General features: G+C 42.6%; 1 protein-coding gene across 1 annotated transcript in view; it reads right to left on the bottom strand.

Annotated features, from left to right (window-relative positions):
- Nucleotides 1-5828, bottom strand: part of ADGRF2 (adhesion G protein-coupled receptor F2) — a 42521-nt gene extending 36693 nt beyond the window's left edge. Inside the window, exon 1 of the mRNA XM_045498475.1 lies at nt 5601-5828. The gene's annotated coding sequence lies outside the window, so the exon portion shown is untranslated. The remainder of the gene's footprint in view (nt 1-5600) is intronic.
- Between the last annotated feature and the right edge of the window lie 7362 nt (nt 5829-13190).

The following is a 13190-nucleotide window of genomic DNA, read 5'->3' as shown; positions in this document are numbered from 1 at the left end:
ACATAAATAGAAAAAGAAAAATGTCCTTGAGTAGATCTTCAAAAACTATAAAACAGTAATAAAACAGTAAAAAAAAACAAAAAAACAAAAAAACACTAAGAAACCTGAAAGGGTATTTCCATCCTGTTTAGTTCTACATATTGGACAAAAAAATCTTTCTGGGGCACCTGGGTGGCTCAGTTGGTTAAGCGTCCAACTTCAGCTCAGGTCATGATCTCACAGTTCATGATTTCCAGCCCTGCATCGGGCTCTATACTGACAGCCTAGAGCCTGCTTCAGGCTCTATGTCTCCTTTTCTCCCTGTCCCTACCCCACTCACACTCTGTCTCTCTCTCTCTCTCTCTTAAAAATAAACATTAAAAAATTTTTTAAAAAATCCTTCCACTTGTGGTTCCTTAGATTTTACTTTCTTTCTTGTGTTACATGCCTTTTCTCTATATTCACTTCATTTCTTGCTGGAATGTATCTTTTTAAACTTCCTTTTTTTTTTTTTTTTTTAAGTTTATTTATTTATGTTGAGAGAGAGAGAGAGCCAGCAGGGGAGGGGCAGAGAGATGGAGAGAGAGAACCCAAGCAGGCTCTGGGGCTGTCAGACCCACAAAGTGTGAGATCACGACCTGAGCCAAAGTCAAGAGTCTGACGTTCAACCGACTGAGTCACCCTGGCACCCCTTTTTAAACTTCCTTTGATGAAGATGTCTGCATTGCAAACTTTCTTAAACTTTGAATGTCTAAAAATATTCTTACTTTATTCTCATTTTGGATGATTCAATGAATGAGTAATGATCAAAGCATCAGTGTTTCCTTTTTTTAAATGTTTATTTACTTTTGACAGAGGGGAGAAGGAGGGGCAGAGAGAGAGGAAGACAGAGGATCTGAAATGGGCTCTGTGCTGACAGAGAGCCCGACGTGGGGCTTAGGCTCACAAACTGCGAGATCATAACCTTAGCCGAAGTCAGATGCTTAACCAACTGAGCCATCCAGGCGCCCTAAGGCAGCAGTGTTTCTATTCAAAGGGTGATTTGTTTCTAATTTGGTTCTTGGACAGAAAGAGACTTGCACCAAGTAAGTTTTGAAATGGCTTTCATGGAGGAGATCCCACAAAAAAGACAGCAGGCAAAAAGAACCAAGGCACAGGGAGCTCAGGTGAATGAGGCAGAGCGTCTCAGGCACAGCCAGCATTTTGGAGGAAAGCAAGATCTTCTGGATAAATCCATCGGGGAGGAGTCAGCACTTTCTATATTTAGGACAAGCACACCATGACCGTGATGACCATGTGTAGCAGGCACACAGTTAGCAATCATGAAACCAGGCTGGCACGGGGGTAACTACGTTTTGCACTATAATTGAATGTAATCAGCACCGGAGCCCCATTTGAACCAATGATGGAAAATTTGCCCATACAAGATCAACTCATTGATTTTCAGTTTAAACTAGGTCTCTTTTGAGCAATTCAACATTTGCTCCTTCTTTTCCTCTTCCTTTCTCCCCAGGGATGAGAAAGCCTCCAGCTTTCTCCAGCCATGCTACTGTCTGCTGCTCTGGACAAGCACGGCTGGTCTTTGGGTCTCGGTGTTCAGCCTGCACATCTGTGCCCCACTGTTTTCTCTGGCAGCCAGGTCCACAGAGATCACACTGATTATTTTCTCAATGTTCAAAAACTACCCAGATCAGGTCCGGTCTTTGCAACTTCCCAGGGACACAGGGAACTGCTCCTCTCTCTCCCTGCTCTGATTCAGAACACAATCTTTCTCTCCCCTAAGGTCCAGTTCTTGCTCGAAGAAGCCCAGTCTTCTTTTTGGAATCAGCTGGAAGCAGGACACCATTCAGCCATTTTGCATTGGCTTTGTGCATCTCGTGCTTTCCTTCATCAGTTATTCTCCCTCCCCAACCCCCACGCCCCAGAGCACAGAGACTCCCTGGACATTGGCAACCCAGTTCCCCTGGAGGTGACAGGACCTTCCATGGGTACTCAGGGGCAAGGAGCACTAAATGCTGAGATACCCAGCATTAGGGACCGTCACAAAACATCTGCACGACAAAGCTTGCACAGAAGTGATGGTGCCACTCTCTTTCCAGCTATGAGACAATCCAAGACTGCTTAAGACTTTCAAAATTCTTGCCAGACTCTTCAAGAGGGAACCCCTTCAAAGACAAGGCTGAGATAGAAATTGCTGCAAGACAATTGCAGGGTGACTCAGAGACTGCTAACCGATTTAGAGAATTTCTGTATGGAAACATGAAATCTTAAAGACCAGATGTGTTCTGGGGGAAAATGTATGCTTGCCACAACTGGAACATTGTGCCCAAGAAGGGGCCTTTAATGGTATTTACTCATACGCGTTGTCTAATGCATAGTAACTTATAAGGCCTGCTTTGATATGGACAGAGTTTTCATTTTGTTGTTAAATAGATTTAATTTGTACTTTCCTATACAAAACTTTCAAAAGAACAGAATCATTCTCCATCATTCCATTCTTTTAAAACAATGACATATAATTTGAAAAATACCAACAATAGCAAATAATGGCTTTGACTTCTCGACAGTCAGGTGTTCTTGAATATAGCCTTTCAGAACTCAATGCACATTTCTTTTGGAGGAATACACTGGATACCTATTATGATTATTGTTATTAATAATTTGCCTAGCCGTCCCCACAGCACTCACATATGTCTGGAAACTGCTTATGTCATTCATGTTTACTGTTCATGCAGCCATTTTGAAGATGGGCCAGGCCAGAGCTGAGGCTGTCTGGGCCAACAGGGACTTTCAGGCTTCGATAAGAGGAAGGGAATGGGAGTCACTCATTTCTAGAGAAGCTGAAAAAGAAAGCCACCCATAGCAGTAATTTCTGACTTTGGTTGCACATTCCCAAAAGAACTTTTTAAAAAATTGCCAATTTCGGGGCGCCTGGGTGGCGCAGTCGGTTAAGTGTCCGACTTCAGCCAGGTCACGATCTCGCGGTCCGTGAGTTCGAGCCCCGCGTCAGGCTCTGGGCTGATGGCTCAGGGCCTGGAGCCTGTTTCCGATTCTGTGTCTCCCTCTCTCTGCCCCTCCCCCGTTCATGCTCTGTCTCTCTCTGTCCCAAAAATAAATAAACGTTGAAAAAAAAAAAATTTAAAAAAAAAAAAAAAAAAATTGCCAATTTCTAGACTCCAGTCTAGACCCATTGAATCAGAACTTCTGGCAGTAAGGCTCAGCACTAATATTTCTCCAAAACTATTTATTTTATTTTGAATAATTTCGTTACTACTGGAAAGTTGAAAGAATTATACAGTGAACACTAATATACCCCTTCACTTAGATTACATTAATTATTAATATTCAGAATGAGTGAGTTTTTAAAAACTCCCCAGCTGATACTAATATACAGAAATGAGATCACCGCCCCCCCCACCCCCCCGCCCAGCGATCTGTAATTGCGAAGAATCCAACTACAAAAAAGGACAGTACAAAATGAAGCAGATACACCAAGAAGGAAAAAGATTTTAAAACAAGAGAGTCCTGGTAATGCTCAGAATTTTGTATTTCATGCCCTGGGTTCCACGAGATACCCTAGTATCTTTATAATAAAATCACCTTTGGGACTTAAAGTAGTATGATTTAGGAGCTTGTTCAGTGCAATCAAAAAATTCAAGAATAATATGCAAAGGCAGTATGATTCTACAGACTCGCCCCTAACTAAAAATGAAACCAGAGTTTATTGACTTGAGAGATCAAATACATTAAAACACATACATGCATGCATGCACGCACGCACACATGCACTTAAGTCATGAATTCCCGAGATAATGGAATCACAGATAATGCCACATGCTAACCTAGGGTTCTGTGGAAGAACCCACTGGTGTTCTAAAGCAGATTGTTTTTCCACTGGTGAATTAAGTCCCGTCTTGTACAATGCAGACACAGTACCAAAGGGGGGGAGGGGGGTGGTGGCTGTGGGAGTACCCTGCCCCAATGGTGGGAACTAAGTATTCTATCAGTGAGGTGGTTCAGAACCACCAGAACATGCTGATAATAAAAGGGAGACTGAATTTTAGTTGGTTTTATTATTTTTTTAAGACACAGTTAGAAATATTATTCTCCATAGATATTGCAACCCATTATCTCCTGGACCCAGAACCACTTCCACCCCAGACCGTGCCTCTGCTCCCTGGTCCAATTTTAAATATTTATTTACTTTTGAGAGAGAGAGAGAGCGCACAAGCAGGGGAGGGGCAGAGAGAGAGGGAGACAGAGGATCCAAAGTGGGCTCTGCGCTGACAGCAGAGAGCCTGATGTGGGACTCGAACCCACGAATCGCGAGATTCACGAGCTGAGCCAAAGTCAGTGGTTCAACTGACTGAGCTACCCAGGTGCCCCATTCATGATCACGTTTTAGAAAGACCAAGCTGTCACCAGGCTTTGAGCTGTTCCTCCGCCCCCCACCCCCCCCAATCTCAATACATTTGAATAAGAGTTGTGGTTTGTATTACAGATGTTCATTCATTTTGCAAAAAAAACAAGGATGCTGTAACTGTATATCATGCAAATACAGGGTTTGGACTAGTGCCATTTTAGGATACTAGCCCTACAGGCATAACGTACAAGTTTTGCAGTCTTTTAAGGCTAATTATTTGCCCTGCAATGTACTTGAAATCATTTCTCTGAGCTACAAATAAGTTGATGTTTCCAAACTAGAAGAATAAAAACAAACTCTGAAAGAGATTTAACGCAGTTAACCAGAGATAGTGTGAGATGAATTCAAGCCTCACTCTTTCATCTGTGTGTTTACTGTAGAAACACACACTTTGTCAAAATTCAACAGATAGGAGTTTTTAAGCAAAACTAAACTCTCAAAATTCACATTCAAGAAATAGCGATAAAGAATCCTTCTGAAAAAGGCAGGAAGAGCTAAGCAGCCACCACAGTAATTTACAACAGGATGTGAAAGTCAATGGAAACAGAGGGGTTTGGGCATCCCCTGCCCACTGTGGAGATTGATGCAATGCAGAAGAGCTTATGAGCTGAGAGAAATGTCCCCAAAGTTTACAGGCCCCCTGAGAAAGTCTGATCTGAGGAAAGTAAGATTCAGGATCAAATTCTCAATGCCATAGGTTAGTCGTTGGAAGTGCAGGATCTTTTTTGTAAAAAGTGTAAAAATACTCCTGTTTTCAGAGAGACTTTGAAAGCTGGTGATATCCAGTAATAAGTAAAATTATAGAGAAAACATCACAAAGGTTGATGAGGGGAAATAATGATTTAATAAATAGTGAATTCGCTTCTCTTATTTGCACTTAATCATTTTGAGGCCATTAGAAAATAAAATGATGTCTTCAAAGAATCCAATTTCCTGGACTCTGATACTTGGATGGAATCAGAGGAGCAGAGGGTAATAAAAACAAAATATTGTCTTACCGGACTGGAGCTCTAAATGAATTATGTCAATTGCCTTCAAATGATCAAATTCCTTTTTAATACTTATTCACCGTGTATGTTATTAATTAAATCCCAAATTACAAAGCCTCCAAAGTGTAGAATCATAATGCATGGCTCATCTCTGAAATCCTCTCCGAAGGAAGTCACTGGAGGGAGAAGGAGGACGTGGGAGTACTCACTGTGGCTAGCCAACAGCAAAGTCACCGGCACATTTGCCCCACTCCGTGGCAGCTGAAGACACAGGTGTCAATGGCTCTCCTCCATTGTATCTGGCAACAAATCAGCAGGCTCCTGTACCTCTGACCAGTCAATTTAGCCCCGAATGGCGGATACTCAAGCTGAGGCATTCAGGCTGGGCCCTGCCCTAGTGCCAGCCCCAAATACAGGGGCCCCACAGCCCGACAGACGAGTCCTGCATAGGAGTAGCTCCTGCAGTGGGAGGGGCACAGTACCGGAGAATGGATGAGTCACACACTAGATGATACACTCACAGACTCTCACAATAAGCAAAGGCTTCCCTTTTTGGCAATGGATCCAGGACTACAGTGGTGGCTCAGGATCCTTCGTTCTTGACTATAGCTATTGACATCCTTACGAATCTGCCTCAGCCTGAAAATGGGGAATGGAAAACACAAGTATCTATGCCTGGAGCTCTGTCTTTGGCTGACTTTCTGGTCACTAGGGTTATGGGACTATGGGTCTCTGCTTGTTTCTGGTTGTCCCTAGATCCAGGCACAAGGTAGCACTGCAGTTCCTAACCTCTCTGTGGGTCGATGGGGTCATGCATGTTTTTGGCCATGGTGACCAGCAATTCAAAATGGTAGCCTGGGTCACTGAATGACTGTGAAAAGCAGAGGGCCTTGCTGACCTCTGATGGGCATGAGCAAAAGTTACTCCTCATTGTTCTTAGTCACTGAAATTTGGGAGCCATTTGTTACCTCAGCATAACCCAGCTTCTATTCACTGACACAAGGACCAAGGTATTTGGAAGGCAACATGGGCAGTGATGTATCTTTCTAACTTCAAAACACTCTAATTTTTTTCTCTTTTTCAGCATTCATGGGCTTTCTAGCTCTCCCAAGCTTGTGTTTCAAAAACCACACTTATGTTTATTTACAGAGTGGCATTTTTCAAAACCCTAAGAATTTCTTATAGTGTTGTGGAGACATCCCTTATTTTTAATCCCAGCAGCAAAGTCACCGGCACATTTGCCCCATGTTTGCTTCCTGGCTAGTTCTTGATCTTCTAGGGCATGGCAAGAGATTTGAGAATCCCCTTTGAGACTGAAATCCACTCGAGTCCATCCATCGAATGGGAAAATCCAGCATTTTTGTTGTGTATATACAATGTGCCCAATGTGGAAAATCCAGCATTTTTGTTGTGTATATACAATGTGCCCAATGTGCCATATAGTGGTGGATATATTGCCTTACATGAATATGACCCCTGATGTCTCAGGGCTCACGGTCTAGTTTGGAAGAGAAGAGACCTACACGTGAAAGTGGACAAGGCCTTCTCTGCTGAGAGCTGAAGCAGTTAGTCCAGTGCAGGGTAAAGTTGATGGAGGCTGGGGGTCAGGGCCGCTTCCTGGAGCATGCAGGGCTGGGCCAGGGCACATCCATTCATATGGATGAGCAAAGTTTGGGCAGCAGGAAAGAATGAGGCTTGTTCACAGTTCATTTGCTCAGCAAACTTTTATTGAGCCCCTACTAGAGACCAGGAATGTAAAGGCTAGAAGTGTTCCCAGAGATCATCCAAGCCCAACCTCACACTGCACACTGAGAAACCAACTCGGCTCTTCCTACCTGGAGCTCTTACCTTTTTAAAAGGTAAGTCCTGGCCTAAACTAAATAAAGCAGCACTCACAAGCATGCCTCCAGCCTCATCACCAGTCATGCCCTGCCTCACGTGTTGCACGCTGGTAATGCCTTACTGTTTTCATCATGTTTCAAGGGTCCAGGCCTCTGGGCATACTGTGTCCCATGCTTAGGACAACTTACCCACTTCTGTTCACTGGCTAACTCCTCGTCCCGAGTGAGGATTCAAACTCACTGTCTCTTTCTTGAGCAAGTCTCCTCCAGAGCCTGAGGTGAAATGAGTACGTTTCCTTCTGCGTACATCTTTATGGCTAATTTTGCGATGGTGGAATCTGAACCTTCCCCTCTGAAGTCATCTTCATCAGAGTTGCAACCTAGCCTGTCTTGTTCATCTTGCTCTAGCTGCCAAATTGGTTCACATCCCTTTTCCGTTCTATTAGCCTCTTCTGCAGCCTGAAAGGCATCCGGCTATCCCCACCCACAGCTTCACCTGGATGACTCACTCCTCACTCTCATCCCCAGTCTCCTCCACTGCTGGACCTTCCAGGACCAACTAGCCCGGCCCGGTTCCCTGCTTCACACCGCTGTGATCCGTGACACACAAGACCGGCACCACCTCATCATTTAGGTTTCAGTTCAAATATCATCTCCTCGGAGAAGCACTCCCTGATTTGGCGGTCATTATTTACCCGTACAAGGCCGTTCTGTCCTTTTCCTTGCCCAAAACCCACATCTGATGACTCATGATTATTTTCAATCAACTGTGCCAATACGGGTCCCCTTTGCTAGTCACCGAATCAAATGTGGGCAGGTGACTGTGTTCAGTGAGTTTCAGGGGAAAGTCCACTGGGAGATGACAGAGTTCTAGGAAGAAGTTTCTCCTGATAAAATGAGGGAGCTACTGTAGGAGGGAAAAAAGCTATCTTTTCTCCTTTCCCCCACCTCCTTCTCTCTCTGGTTTTGGGAGCCATAAGAAGATGTGATGTCTGCAGCTATGGCAGTCATCTTGAAAACACGAGGCTGAAGAAAATGAGGAAAATACCAACATGCTAAGGAGTGGAAATGAATGGAAAAAAGCCTTGATCCTTAATGACTCCACTAAATTACTGAAATCAATAGCATCTGCCTTTTTTAAATAGTTAAGGCTCCTAAGTCTTATGCCACTGTTAGGTTTTCTATCACTCATAGCCAAAGTAGTTTAACTGATACTCCTAACTCCCTATCTTAAGTAGTACCCCAATCATTCTCTATTATATTCCATTTATTTTTCTAGTATATATCACTAGTCAAAATTATCGTGCTTATTGGGATGCTATCAGTTAATTGTCTTCCCCCACTAGAAGGTAAGGACCCCGGGGGCAGGAACCTTGTCAATTTTATCACTGCTATATTTCCGGCACCAAGAATGGTGCCTGGCACTTTGTAGGAGCTCAAAAAATATGTGTTACCCAAGTGATTAGATGAATGAATACCTCCGGGGACAACTCTGTTTCTTCTCTGTCTCTTATAGCAGACTGTGAGCTCCTTTAGATCAGAAATCCAGATTGATTGATTGATTGATTTATAATACATTTTTTCTATTTTTATGTTTTGAGAGAGAGAGAGAGAGCATGAGTGGGGGAGAGGGGCAGAAGGAGGGGGAGGGAGAGAGAGAGAGAGAGAGAGAGAGAGAGAGAGAGAGAATCTTAAGCAGGTTCCATGTTCAGGATGGAACCCAGCGTCGGGCTTGATCCCACAACCCTGGGATCATGATCTGAGCTGAAATCGAGAGGCAGATACTGAACCAACTGAGCTACTCAGGCACCCCAGATTCTATTCCCCCCCCCCCCAAAACAGACTGCTTGAAATACAGCAGGTAATTAATAAACATTTAACGAATAGTGACATGTACTCTCTAGACCCTTCTTAGTAACCACACTCCAGTTAGGATACAACTGGTGAGTTTCCAATATGGGACACTTTGGTAAAGGAAATCTGGACCATTGTTTCATGATAGTTAATCTTACAAGAAAATTTTATGATAACGTCTTAACCCAGCAAAATATCTTAGGGATTGGCCTCGTAGACCAAACTTCCAGATGAAATACTTCCAATAATGAAGAGCAGATCACCTGAGGAACCAGTGCTCACTGTGACATTTCAATTACATTATTCCCCGAGTGAGCTCAAATAGGCTTCTTTGCAACTGACAGCTATTGACAACTGTCATGCTGTTATCTATTTATGTTGTCTGTGAAACCCAACCCCAAAAGAAATGCCTTTTCCATGTCTGCACACAAGCAGATGAACCTGGCAGGGATAAAACTGTCATATGTCACTGACTCTAAGATGCCACTGATTCTAAGATTCCCATTATTTTATGACCCACTAAGAAAAAGCAAAGCTGATGATGAAACTCTAAACAATGATATAAGTCTATGGAAGTGTCAGCCGAGAGAAGGAGGCAAAACTGAAAAAGAGCAAAGACCTTTATTTGTGGCCTCAGAATTGCACTTGGGGTGGAGCACAGATTCCAGAGTAACCGGAAAAGTGCCCCACTCTTGTGGGAAAAGGAAGGGGGGGGTTATGAGAGAGAAGGATAGGGTAATTATACGGGTTAAATACAGAAAGGGGAAAAAATTAATTTGGTTCCAGCCAGTTGACCCACTTTTGATTACTGTGTTATTATTTTATTGGTGCCATCAAACAAAACTGTCCCTGGCATGTATTAATTAAATGTACTGTCCTCATATGATCACAGCACCAGTTGCTTTGTTGAAACTTTATGAGCAACTGCTTGTGGAACAGGTGCTGTTTCCGGCCCAGTTCAAGAGTCCATTGGTCAGAAAGGAAGACGGGGTTTCAAAATGGAGTCTCTCCTGTCCTGAAACTCTATACAATCCCATAATACCCCCTTTCAATGAAGATTTTTTTCTTAGAAAATGATCAGAGATTGGGGCGCCTGGTTAAGCGCCGACTTCAGCCAGGTCACGATCTCGCGGTCCGTGAGTTCGAGCCCCGCGTTGGGCTCTGGGCTGATGGCTCAGAGCCTGGAGCCTGTTTCTGATTCTGTGTCTCCCTCTCTCTCTGCCCCTCCCCCGTTCATGCTCTGTCTCTCTCTGTCCCAAAAATAAATATAAATGTTGAAAAAAAAAAAGAAAATGATCAGAGATCAACATTGTTCCCTCCTGGCCAGAGTCTGTTCTGTTCTGGACCTTAGGTAAGAAGCCTGTTGCATCTCTCATTACCCACTCAGTCTTGGTCTTGAAAACAGCTCAGTTTTGTGAAACAGTTTGTCTCATTTTAGGAGGTGGTCCCGCAGGTAGGCTTCCAAAGTTAGGCCTTTCCTGTACAAGTAATCAGGTAACTAACAAGAGGCATTTCTCTGGAAACAAAAGAAAAACAAAGTTTAATGCTTGGAGCAAATGATAAAACCCAGTGTCTGAGTCGTGAGCACCACCAGTAGGAGATTTCTAGTGTTGGGCTTGGAGCATCTTCAGATGCAGTGAGGGCTGTCACTGTGGTCTGACAGGCATGCCTGGTCTTCAGTTTGAATGTCTCTGGTGATCTTTTGTATAAACATGGGCCGTTTCGGCAATTTCTCTGAAGTTTACCTCAAGTCACCTAGCTTCTGTTTGCAGAGCTTCTGGAAAGAGGGAAGTTTCTGTTCTCAATGATTCCAGCTCAAAAGAATGGGAGAAAATTGGAGACCTTGGCTTGGAGAGTCATAACCGGATATTTGAGGAAACCAAAGAATTCAGGATCCAGCCCAGTTTTAGAGGCAAACAACAAAACCCTCAAAGACGATCAAAACCAGAATCTAACATCCATAAAGGTGTGTTACTGAAACATGATTTTTCTCTCTAAAATCACCCTCATTACTACCAAAGATAGCCAAAATAAGACTGCTTTGTTTGTAAGTCTGGTTTCAACAAACTTGGCCTGATTATTTACTTAAGCACAGCAAGAATAGTGATTGACCATATAGGTTCTTCTAAATTAGCTTTGCTAGAACTTTTCATAAAGAATTTCAGATTGAACTTTGAACAGCCTCTCAAGGATAGTAAGTCAAGCCAAATATTTGCCATCAGACTCATCTGCAATACCTATAGATTTGGGTGACTCTTCCCGAGGTCCCCCCAAATATCCTGAGGTTCTTGAGCCTGCCAGGAAGTGACCTTCTTTACTTATCTGGTGAGACTCCCAGAAACCCTATAGGCAAAGTATCAGGCAGATTTTTTGAAGGGGTTCTATGGGCTTCATGCTTCATAAAGTCAACCTTAGTTCCTTAAAGCTGTATGGTCATATCTGAGTCTATGCATGCCTCTCTCAAATATGACATTCCAGGAGTACCTGGGTGGCTCAGTCGGTTGAGCATCTGACTTCGGCTCAGATCTCATGAGATCTTCATGATCTCATGGGCGGTGAGTTCAAGCCCGTGTTAGGCTCTGTGCTGACAGCTCAGAGCCTGGAGCCTGCTTTGGATTCTGTCTCCCTCTCTCTCTGCCCCTCCCCCACTCATGCTTTGTCTTTCTCTCTCTCTCTCAAAAATAAATATTAAACAAAAAAAATTTTAATGACATTCCAAAGTCTTGGTAATATGACCAATGTTGCTAATGGAGTCATGTTACAAGGAGAACCGATTCTTTATTTTTCTTCCAAGATTTTATTTAAATACAAGTTAGTTAACATACAATGTAGCATTTGTTTTAGGAGTAGAAATTTAGTGATACATCACTTACATCTAACATCCAGTGCTCATCCCAACAAATGCCCACCTTAATGCCCATCACCCATTTAGCACCTCTCCTCCAGCAGCCCTCAGTTTGTTCTCTGTATTTAAGAGGCTCTCATGGTTTGCTTCCCTCTCTGTTTTTATCTTATTTGATTTTTTCCTTTCCTTCACCTGTGTTCATCTGTTTTGTTTCTTAAAATCCATGTATGAGTGAAATCACACATTTGTCTTTCTCTGAGTGACTTCTTTCACTTAGCATAATATACTCTAGTTCCATTCACGTCATTGCAAATGGCAAGATTTCATTCTTTTTGATTGCCAAGTAATACTCCATTGTGTGTGTATATATATATATATATATATATATATATATATATATATATAAATATACCACATCTTCTTTATCCATTCATCAGTCAGTGGACATTTGGGCTCTTTCCATAGTTTGGCTATTGCTGATAATGCTGCCCCTTTGAATCAGTATTTTTTTATCCTTTGGGTAAATACCTAGTAGTGCAATTGCTGGGTTAACACAGATAAATCAGAGAAGAGGGAAAAAAAACTAATTTGGGGCTGTCCAGTTGGCTCCCTTCTGATTACTATCTCATTGTTATATATGGTAGCTCCATCTTTCATTATCACATACGGTAGCTCTATCTTTAACTTTCTGAGGAAACTCCAAACTGTTTTCCAGAGTGGCTGCACCAGTTTGCATTCCCACCATCAGTGAAGAGAACAGATTCTTACTGAACTTATGCAAATAATTATAACTGCCCTGAAAGTAAAAATACTCACTGAGTTTTCAAATCCTAGAGGGATCAGGTAGGGAGAAAAAGAGAAATGTCTTATGTTTGTTTACAAAGGAATATTTTACCAAATTTCTGTAAGTCGTAGATAGCTTAAGAGAAAACATTTGCTAAAATCTAGAAGAGCAAACGTTAGGGAACCAGCAAGGTTTCAAGCAAAAGTCACAGAAATTATAACTACCCTCCTCAGTCCATTCAGCCCCTGTCATTAATTCTTGTTCTGTTGGAATCTAGTTGTACCACTAGTTTCAGAAATTCTCCATTTAGTTTTCTGATCTTAAAGGTATTAGAAGCCTGTATTTGTCCAAAGTTTTTTCCAAGAATCTCCTTGAAAACGGAACACTTTTGCAAGAGCATCAGGGTAAGACAGTAACTGCAAATGACAAAAGACTCAAAAATGGTCATGGTTACAGATCCAATGAGAGTTCACTG

This window comes from Leopardus geoffroyi, chromosome B2 (assembly GCF_018350155.1).
Source record: "Leopardus geoffroyi isolate Oge1 chromosome B2, O.geoffroyi_Oge1_pat1.0, whole genome shotgun sequence".
Taxonomy (NCBI): domain Eukaryota; kingdom Metazoa; phylum Chordata; class Mammalia; order Carnivora; family Felidae; genus Leopardus; species Leopardus geoffroyi.
Note: the sequence above shows the minus strand (reverse complement) of the source record. Positions and strands in the feature narration are given on the sequence as shown.